The sequence below is a fragment of the Notamacropus eugenii genome, chromosome 1 (assembly GCF_028372415.1).
Source record: "Notamacropus eugenii isolate mMacEug1 chromosome 1, mMacEug1.pri_v2, whole genome shotgun sequence".
Lineage (NCBI taxonomy): Eukaryota > Metazoa > Chordata > Mammalia > Diprotodontia > Macropodidae > Notamacropus > Notamacropus eugenii.
In genome coordinates this window covers 727,054,806-727,065,947 of record NC_092872.1, presented here as the reverse complement: position 1 = coordinate 727,065,947, position 11,142 = coordinate 727,054,806, and the positions used below count along the sequence as shown (strand labels likewise).

The 11,142-nt window shown below is 39.8% G+C and overlaps 1 long non-coding RNA gene across 4 annotated transcripts in view; it reads left to right on the top strand.

The window, feature by feature from the left end:
• The first annotated feature begins 1,352 nt into the window (after positions 1 to 1,352).
• Positions 1,353 to 11,142, top strand: part of LOC140522313 (uncharacterized) — a 37,156-nt gene continuing 27,366 nt past the window's right edge. For 2 of the 4 annotated variants that reach the window (XR_011973279.1, XR_011973278.1), the window contains exon 1: positions 1,353 to 2,270. This is a non-coding gene — a long non-coding RNA (uncharacterized lncRNA). The remainder of the gene's footprint in view (positions 2,271 to 11,142) is intronic. The other 2 variants (XR_011973281.1, XR_011973280.1) reach the window with 2 other exon arrangements.

Below are 11,142 nucleotides of genomic sequence, written 5' to 3'. Positions count from 1 at the left end.
GCTTCAAGTCGACTAGTTGTTAAAAATTACAGGTAAATCTCCAATACAAGCCTTCTGACACACAACCTAGACGTCCTTTCTTTGTATTTTGCTGCTTCTTATTCTCTAGTTAAATTCACTGTAAGACAGCATTTTCCCAAGAAGAATACGGCAAGCAAGAACATGGGTCTTAAACCTTTATTATATACTAGAGGACCGCCCATTCATCCTCCTCAATTCAAAGGAAAAAGGGCCATTCTTAACAAAAATCTATATTCTACCACTCCCACATTCTCCTCCAGGTTGAAGGAAACAAAAAGTCAGAATCCTTATAATAACAGTTCAAAGACAATCAAAACAAATTCTCACATTGACCATATCCAAAATATAAGGAAAGCTGAGTGCCACAGAATGGATGCTTTTGAATTGTGGTGCTGGCAAATAATTTTGAGAGTCCCTTGGAAAATAAAGCGGTTCAAATCTGTCAACAGGTAAAGAAATTAATTCACATTATTCACTCGAACATCACGCATAAAAGTCAATCACATAAATGTCATAAGTTGGGTAGAATATTTCATCATCAATCCTCTTTAAAATAAAAGGTTGGTCATTGTACTGATCAGAGTTGTTAAATCTTTCACCAGTTTCCCAGGGTTGATGTGAGGACCCCATGAGAGAGTCCCTGTAAAGCACTTAACACGGGAAGCTCCTGGTTGTCGGCTCTTACTTTTATTTATCCCATCTACCAAACAGTTGGAATTCTCCAACCTCAGCTCAAAGCCCTCACTCTCTCCTGGCTTCCCTTGAGTCCCTCTCCTCGACACAGGAAACAGACACAAAGTGGGCCCGACCGGGCTCCCTCTCCCCGCCTCCGTGATCCACGTCCCACGGACTCCACTAAGGGCCTGCCCCTTCTCGGATCCTTCGCTATTCCTCCACATCATTTCCCCAAAACAGAGCCTAGGCCACAGAGGCCCCTTCTGTCTTCCCCAGGGTCCCAGCTGGCGGTCTGCGCGTCTGGACGTCTCCGCCTGGGGTTTCCTTCCTCCGAGCCGCCGCTTCCCTTCGCGACGCGTCACTTCCGCCGGGATGATTGCAGCGCCAGGGAAACAATTCCTTAGAACTGCGCCCTGTTGGGACTGGCTGCCGGGGTAGGAGAGACCGCAGGGTGGCCTAGACTGGGAGGAGCCCCCGGGCCCTTAGAGGCCTGGGAACCCCCGCCTGCGGACGCCCCATGGGCTCTGGAGCCTTCAAGACCACGCACACACTAAGAGGACGAGTTAGAGGGCGGGACTCGTGGAAAAAAGGAGCGGAAGGGGCGGGGCAGGCAGGGTGGGGGACCGCATCCAGGGACGGGCGGGGCCCAAGCATGCGTGGAAGGCGCCCCAGTCTCCAGATTAGGATTCCCAGAAGGCCGTGGTCGCTTCGGAAGCTTTATCCTAGCCTAAGGGCGGGAGGATGGGACGGCCGTCTTACCGCGTCATTTCCGCCTCGTTTCCTCCCGCCGTTCTAAGCTTCCTGGTGGCGACTCACGCTGCTTGGTTGAGAAGTCGAGTGTGACGGAGGCAGGCCCAGGCGGAGGCCGGCTGCGGGAGTGTGGCGGGGTCGGCTCCCAGGGGCTGGTTGGGGAGCTCAGCGAGAAGGGAAGGAAGGAAGCCCCCGAGGGCTTCCAGGGGTCTGGGAGCGACCCGTGGGAGGGGGCTTGGAGGAGGAGCAGGCGGTGGTGGGGTCTGGGGGTGGATTCTGATCCTCCTTCACTCCGGCTGCATCCTGTGACCCCGGCCAGGTCCTGCCCCTCCAGGCCTCAGTCCTTCCCCTTGTGCCCAGGGTCCTAGGGCAGGTGCTCCCGGTGTGTGCCCGGCTGGTCCCTACTCTGGCCTACTCTGTGTCTTCATCTCGTACCAGTATCCCCCAGGGCACCCCCTCATCCGAAAAGCTTCCCTGATGCTGCAGAAAAGGTGGGAGATTCATGGCCGCGTTACCCCAAGGTCACATGACTGGCCTGTTAGGTCTCTAAAGAGATTGGGGCCCCCCCAGGAGTGAAATGACTGTTTCCTTCTCCTCACCTGGAGAGAATTGAGTTTCCTTGTGTCCCCCAGCCCAGTACCACCCTTCCTGATTCTCCCACCCACACCCTTTAGTGGTGAAGTGGAGATTCCTAGTATCTAAGCAGGGGAGACCCACAGAGTGACCCCTCATTCTCATGGTTCTCTTAACTCTGCCCTGTTCCAGTAGGTGGGAGCCTGGAGGAAGAGGCAGTGACTCCTGTACTTAGAGCCAGGCCTGGACAGGTGAGTGCTACGTGCTGCTTTCCTGGAATACCCTCAGGCCAGACACCATGGGATAAGTTTCTTTTCTGCCATAACCCTAGAAATTGTGGGTATTAGCAAATCATATGTTCAGAGCAAAATGATACCTTGGAGACCATCTTATCCTCCCTCCACAATAAAAGGCCTTACATTTACTTTTGAAAAAATTTTGAGTTTCAAATTCTTCCCCCAACTATTGAGAAGGCAAACAATACCATACCCATGTTGCATGTGAAGTAATGGAAAACATTTCCATGCTGGCCCTGGTCCAGAAATAAGTGCAAGAAAATGAATGTGGAAAGCAGTATGTTTCAGTCTGCACTCCAAGTTCATCACTTGTCTCCTCTTATTTTACAATTAATCCTTTGGAATTTTCTTGGTTCATTTTAATATTATATAAGCTGTTTCAACATATAGAAAAAGAAAGACTCCTACCAAATTCCTTCCACAAAGATGATGTTACCTAAAGCAGGGAGAGAATACAGAACCATTTCATCAAGGTTATACATTATGAGATTGGACTTACATTAGAAATTTATATTTGGTTCAAAATTTAGAAAACTGTTGACATAATAGACTCTATCAATAACATGCATAATAAAAAGAAAATGGTTCTGTTGGTAGATGCACACCATGCTTTTGAGAAAACACAATACCTATTCCTCTTAAAAACATAAAGGATAAGAATAAAGGAAAATTAAGGTTCTCTGAGGTTCTCTCTCACACTCATCAGATTGGCAGAGTTGACAAAAAAGCAAAATGAGAAATTCTAAAGGACCTATGGGAAAAGAGTACATTAATATGCTGTTAATGGTTGTTGTTCTTCTGGGTCCTCTTGGAGAACCAAGACATCAAGAAGGTGATGCCATGATTTGCAAATGATTTGAGTTTAAGTGAGGGAGGGCTGTGCAAGGTCACCAGCCTCACTTTCTCCTCCTGACCCATCTGGATCCTGTGGCAAGATAAATGAATGGGAGACCCCATAAAACAAAACATAATTCAAAAGAAAATGATCTGCTTCTATCTGCAATCCAGTTCCATAGTTCTTTCTCTGGATGTGGAAGGCATTTTGCCTGAAGAGTCCATTGGAAATTTTTTAACTCCTTGCATTGCAGTGAAGTACTAAGTCTACCAGAAAAATTTCTTGTACACTGTGGTTGTTATTGTGTACAAAGTTTTCCTGATTCTGCTCTTTTCACTCAGCATCAGTTCATATAAGTCTTTCCAGCCCTCTCTGAAGTCTTCCTGTTCATCGTTTCTCATAGCACAATAGTATTCCATTACCTTCATGTACCAAAACTTGTTCAGTCATTCCCCAATGGATGGGTGCATCCCCTCAATTTCCAGATTTTAGCCACCACAAAGAAGCTGCTATAAATATTTTTGTACGTGTGGGACCCTTTCCCATTTCTATGATCTCTCTGCGATAGAGTCCCAGAAGTGATATTGCTGGGTCAAAGGGTATGCACATTTTTGTAACCCTTTGGGCATAGTTCCAAATTGCTCTCCAGAATGGTTGGATCAGGTCACAGCTCCACCAACAATGAATTAGTGTTCCAACTCTCCCATATCTTCTCCAACATTTATCATCTTCCTGTTTTGTCATGTTAACCAATCTGATAGGTGTGATGTGGTGAGAGTTGTTGAGAGGTGAGAGTTGTTTTGATTTGCATCTCTCTAATCAATAGTGATTTAGAGCATTTTTTCATATGATTATAGATAGCTTTAATTTCTTCCTCTGAAAACTCCCTGTTCATATCCTTTGACCATTTATCAAGAATAATCTGATTTTTAAAAATAATTTGCCAGTATCAAGAATGAAAAGAGTGAACCAGTAAAAATGAAATTAAAATATTTGTTTAAAGCTATTTTATTGTACTATATATGCCAATAAAATTGAAAATATAAGTGAAATGGATATTTGCAGACAAAACTTATAGGCACATAGAATGCCTAAATAATCCTATCTTAGAAAAAGAAATTGAACAAGCCACAAATGAGCTCCCTAAGAAAACAAACACAAGATCAGGTGGATTTACAAGCAAATTATACTCAATATTTTTGTGGTACTTTAATATGATATAATTCCAATATCATATAACCTGTATGAAAAAGATATAAGCATCCTGTCACATTTCTTCCATAATACAAATATGGTTTGATTCATAAACCAGGAATAGCAAAAACAGAAAAAAAAAACCAGAGACAAATTTTCCTAAGAAATATTGATGCAAAAATTTAAAAGTCTAAGAAAATTACAGGAATATTTCACAAAAGCACACTATCACCAGGCTGTGTTTTTACTAGAAATGTATTGCAACTTCAGTATTAGTAACGTAGAAAGCATAATTGACCATATCAATATCCATCAGTAGGTGTAGAAAAAGCTTTTGACACAGTACAGTAGCCATGACTGTCAAAAACACTAGAATCTATAGAAATAAATGGAGCTTTTCTTAAAATAATAAGTTGCATTTTTCTGAAACTAAGAGTAAGCATTATTTGTAATGGGGATAAACTATTACCCTTACCAATAAGATCGAGGGTAAAGCAAAGATGTCCATTATCCTCATTCCTATTCCACATCGTACCAGAAAATATTGCTTTAGTGGTGAGATATGAAAAAAAAAATTGAAGGAATAAACAGATGATATTATGGTATACTTTGAGAACTCTTGAGAGTCTGCTCTAAAAAACTAAAACCATTAATAACTTCCACAATATTTCAGAATGTATTCTAAAACCACATAAATAATTATACATGCGTATATATAATGTGATATAGAATACATGTATTATACATAACAAAACCAAGAAGGAAGAGATAGAAAAAGAAATTCCATTAAAAATAACTCTACTTAGTATAAAATAATTGGCAGTCTGCTTGGCAAGAGACTCCCAGGAACTATATGAACACAAATACAAAACTCTTCATATAAGAGAGATCTAAATCATTAGAGAAATAATTGCTTGTGGGTAGGCTGAGCTAGTACAACAAAATTATAATGCTACCTAAGTTAATTTACTTATTCAGTTCCATATCATGCTAAACAGCTCCCCTAAAGAACTGGAAAAAAAACCCCCAAAAGTCACCTAGGGTGACTTTCTAGTAAAACCAATGGGAAAAATGTGAAGTAAGGAATCCTAACAGAACCAGATCTCAAACCATATTGTAAAATAGTCATAATAAAAACAATTTGGTACTGAATGTAAGATAGAGTGATGGAGCAATGGAATGGATTAAGTACACAGATATATAACAGTAAATGAGTTCGGTAACCTAGTGTTACATAAATCTGAAGATCCCAGCCACTGGGATGAAAGTTCACTATTTACCAAAAATTGCTGGGAAAATTGGAAAATAGTCTGGCAGAAACGAAGCAAAGAACAAGATCTTGCACAACATCCTAAGATACGTTCTAAATGGGTACATTGTTTACACATGAAGGATGATATTATCTTCAAATTAGGAGACAGTAGGCATTATAATTGCCAAATCTGAAAGAAAAACCACTGAAGCAGATCTCAGAACCAATGACACTTTATTAAAGAGTCCGTGGTCCCCTCCATTGAAGTGGACCTCAGATCTTCCTTACATTCTGTGATACCCTCTTCCTCCAGCGACTTATTTTTATAAGACTTGATATCAGATTTAATATTTGGACATTATCAAGGGGCTACACAAACTACAGAACCCCACTGTTGATAGACCTTGCTTTGTGGCCCAAAAATAATGCATCAGCTAGAAGTGTATGTCAATGGAGGGAGTCCTCAGACTGGGCAAAGCATGGGGCATCTCCACTAACTAAGTGATCATAAGATGGTCACCTGCTTATGTTGGACAAGAGCGAGTGGTCCAGAGGTACAAAAATACGTTGGGAGATTTTGATGTAATTGAATCACCTCTGCCATGCTGGGCTTGGTCACCATAACAAGGAAAACAAGGATGGAGGACCTCTAGTTAGCTTCCTATGATTAAGCAAGTGCTGAGGCCTAATATGCAGAACTAACATTAACCCCATGGAATCATAACAAACTGATTAATACTGATTGGAGAAGAGTAGGGGTCCAAATAAATTATTTCTTAGAAGAGCACGGATAAAATTAACCTGTCAATTCCATGGATATGTGTACAGGAAGAGTTCATGACCAAACAAGAAATAGATTCACAAGAAGTAAAATAGATAGTTTTTCTTACATAAAATCAAAACACTTTTGCACAAAGAAAACCAACATAGTCAAAATACGCAGGAAGGCATGGGGGTGGGTGAGGAGTGGGGAGATTAGATAGCAAGTTTCTCTGTTAAAGGTCTCATATATCAAATATGAAAGGCCAAATTTATCAAAACGAAGGCCATTCCCCAATTGATACATGAACAAAGGATAGAAACAGGCATTTTTCAGTGCAAAAAAAAAATCAAAGCCATTAATAATCATATGGAAAATGCTCTAAACCTGTAGTAATTGGAGAAAAGATATTTAAAACACCTTTAAGGTACTACCTCACTACCTCACTCATCATATTGACTAAGATGACCGAAAAGAAAAATAACAAATGCTTGAGAGGTTGTGGAAAATTGGGGCACTAATTCACTGTTGTTGAAGTTGTGAATTAGTCTGACCATTCTGGAGAACAATTTGGAACTATGCCCAAAGGGCTATAAAATTATGCCTGCCCTTGGACCTAGCAATACAATGATTAGTGCTATATCTCAAAGAGATCAAAGGACCCATATGAACAAAATCTTTATATCAGCTCTTTTTGAGTGGCAAAGAATTGGAAACTAGAGCAGCACCCATTGACTGGTAAATGGATGAACAAGTCATGGAATATGAAATGTGATGGAGTAATGCTATACTATAAGAAATGGTGAAGGGCTTCAGAAAGACCTAGGCAAAATTATCCAGTGATGTAAAGTGAAATGGGCAGAACCAATAATGGTCTATGCAATAACAACAGTATTGTACAGATAACTGAAAGTCTTTGCTACTCTGATCAATGCAATGATCTGCCATAACTCCAAAGGCTTCTTCATGAAAAATCCTCTCCTCCAAACATGGAACTGATAGACTCAGAAGGCTGATATTGAAGCATATTTTTTACTTTATGTTTCATGCTGTTTTTGCTGGAACATGGCTAATCCAGAAACATATTTTATCCGACTTCTCTTACATAATAGGTATTGTATTTCTTGCCTTCTCAATAGTTGTGGGAGAATGAGTGGAGAAAGAGATTGAATCAAGAACTGAATATTAAAATTTTAAAAAGAAATGTCAAAAAAATTGATGGAACATGGTAAATGAGTGTTTCTCAGTGGTAATACCTTGTAGTTGTATACTATAATGCCTTGGTATTGGTTAAAAGTAAGGCTGGGGCACATGTAATTTAGTAGCAATATTGTCCAATGTTCATTGATTTAGAGCTAGAAGGAACATTGCAGGTCTCATTCTACTCTGTGTCTCATCTTTTGGATGAGCAATCATCCAGAGATTGTGACTTGCCAAAGGTCACAGGGGCAGTACTAGGTAGAACTAGACTTTGAATCTAGCCATGCTATAAATCCATGATGTTTTACCAGCCATGATATTTTTTACCTGCTTTTTCTAGCCATTTAAATTTTTACCAAATTATAGCTGTCATAATTATAAATGTTATTATTTTCTTCTGCCCTGATTATTCTTCGTCACCCCTTCAAAATCTCTCTTTGTTTTTTGGAATCTTCATATTTGTCTCCTTATCACTCAATAACCAGCCATTCCTCAATCTTCAGGGAGATATTTGCAAAGGAGAAATGGAGGAGGCGGGGGTGGAATTGTTGTTTGTGTTTTAACTACTACTGCTGTATTTTTTTATTCATTTTTTTTCCTGTTGTCAAAAAACAGCTCAAGATTTTAAACTGGATTGTAGGACTAACTAGTTTGATCAGAGAATATAGACAGATTCTTGTGAAATTCTAAAATTATTTTATAACATAATTGGATCAACATGCAGCTTCAGGACCTGGGAATGTTTGCTTGTGATTTTACTTCCCTACCGCCAGCCTGAAAGTTTGGTTAAAAAGAGGCAAACAGGCTAGGTGATATATAAATTCATATTGTTTTATTCCCTTAAATCTAGGAATTCAGTGTATTCATGGAGCCGGATAAAATCTGACTACCTGATCAAAGAATGACAAGCTTTTTTATGTTTTAGGACAATCCCAACTCAGAATGTCTGTGTCCCTCAGATTTATGGTCTCCATATGTGTTTAACCATACCATGAGAAAGGAAGTTTTTTAGTTGAATAAGTTGTACATACAATAAGACAAGACAATTGACAAAATATCAATTGAAATTACAATCCCAGGATGTCTGTGTTTCCCCTGTATAGCATATGTGCATAAGATACCAATTTAACAAAAGTTCCACTTTTCAAGACAGTGTCTGGTCCTTGGCATCCTGTCCTTTAGTGGTTACAAACAGGAAGAAAGCTCCTGGTCAGCCTCATCTGGTCTTAAAGTTGCTGACACAGGAAAGGGCATTTTTAGAGTAAAGCAAAGAATGTCTGGTTGGTTAGTTCAGGCTTTAGCCCTTATTGGGGTCCAAATGATCTTAAATTATTATCACCACAAATGTTAAATTTTTCCATATTTGGCAATTTGTTAGATCTGAACTGAACTGAAATGGTAGAGTTTCCATCTGTCCAACTATTAACTATGTTGAACTGGTACTTTTGGGGTGGTCTTTCAACATTTGCATTAAATCTTGTTGAGAATTTTTTGCTAATATCCGTTCCTACTTGTGAACTGGGAACAGGAGATTAACATACATTTTTTTGTGGACTTTGAATGTCATATGTTTATCTGTTGGAATGTGCACAGAGATTTCCACGAACCTGTCTTTTCTTGGGGTCATAGATCTTAAACTAAGAGACTGCAGAGGCCATGAATTCCAAGCTTCTCAGTTTACAGTTAAAACTGAGGTTCACAGAGGTCAGATGCCTTGTCCAAGACCATATAGGATCAAAGGTGGGATTTGAACCCAGGTCTGTAGTTTCAGAATGAGTTTTCTACTATAGTGCTCTCCCTTTTTTTATTCTACCCATGTGTATTTTGTTTGAGCACAAGTATTTTTTTCTCATAAAATTGAAGTAATCAATTTAGTATTTTGTGACATTGTCTTCATTGTGTCTAGCTACGATAGCCTAGCCCTTTGACTCAGTGCTCTGATTTCTACCCCTATATCCTAAGGTGTTCAGAGACAGAAAAAACATGCCCAAATGTTCATTTTGCCCTTTGTGGTCACCATCTACTCACGTCTTGCTTCCAGAGCTTTAATAGATGTCTCTGTTGCTTATATATCTATGTGAAGTTAGGTTTTCTGTTACACATACAGCCCCTTTTCCTCCCTCTCAGACATTCATATCAGTAGGTCATGAATACTGAGTGGTGGGGGAGAAAGTGAGCAGGGTGGTGCCATTGTCCACCATGCATGTCTTCTTTCCACCCACTCCTGCACACATTGACAGTAAAAAGAATGTGAAATTTAAAAAACACCAAATATATGTATATTTTTGTCTAACAGTAGCCTTCTCCGGGGTAGAATGGGGAAGGAAGGAGAAAAAGAAAGTGTGCTACATACATTAGCAGAATAGTCTTCCAAAAATATAAGACGCTGATGGGGTCACCCTATTCTACCAGGACACAACCTATCTGATTCAAGAGGGAATTCTGAATATCCCTTGCTCCTCGTCATTAACTGTGATGACAAAGAAGAAAAAATATTTTAAAAATTGGAGGAATAATAGGAAAAAGGCACATGCATGAACTATTGGAAGAGTTATGGAGGGGTCCTGCTGTTCTAATAAGTTGGAAAATACCTCCCCAAATTTACTAAACAGTACATGCCTTCTCTTTCAGATGTCCTGCTACTAGACCTGTATCCTAACAAGATCAGAAAAGAAGGAAAAAGTATTAGATATGTAAAAATGCTAATAGCATTGCTTTTTGTAACAACAACAACAAAAAAACAACCAATAACCCAAGCAACTTCAGGGTTGTACATCAATTATAAAGGACTAAACAAATTGCATCGTGTGTATACAGTGGAGTACTCTTGTGCTATAAGAAGTATAGGTGATTTAAAAGAGATATGGAAAGATTGGTTTGAAATGATGCAGAGTAAAGTGAGCAGATCCAGGGGAACAATCATGAATGAATAATAATACTGTAAAAAGGAACAACTTTTAAAACTGTAATAATGCTATTCAATGGAATGACCATCCATAATTACAGAGGACTGATGATGAGACACAAAATGGATTTGGGAGAAAAAAACAGATTTTGTTTGGTTTTTTTAAAATCCCCTTGAGACCAAAGCCCTCATTTTGTAGAAGAGAAAACTGAAGCATACAGACACTGAGTGAGTGACTTGCCCAGAATCCCATGGCTGCTAAGTTTCTGATGTGATATTTGAAAATAGGCCTTTTTATTCCAAGTCCAATACTGGATGAATTCTACTGTGCTGACTCTCAGATGCAGTATCAAATATTCCCAGGCAGTCTCCTCTCCCCATGTTATCTAAGCCTGACCTTGCTTAGCTTCGGAAATCATGTGAGGTCAGACACTTTCAAAGAGGCATAGCTACATGTTAAGGACATATTCAGAATGATGAGAACATAGATGAAAGACATTCACAGGGAAGCGCTTTGAATCAAGGAGTGCAGAGGACAGTGGATTAGCATCTGTCACCTTAACCTCTCTTCCATCTTGTCACAGTATTCCTTGTCCTCTAGAACATGTAAGATGGCATACTTCATTTTTCCAAGTATTCCCTTAACTCAAGATCAGAAGATTTAGAATGGCCCACAATGAT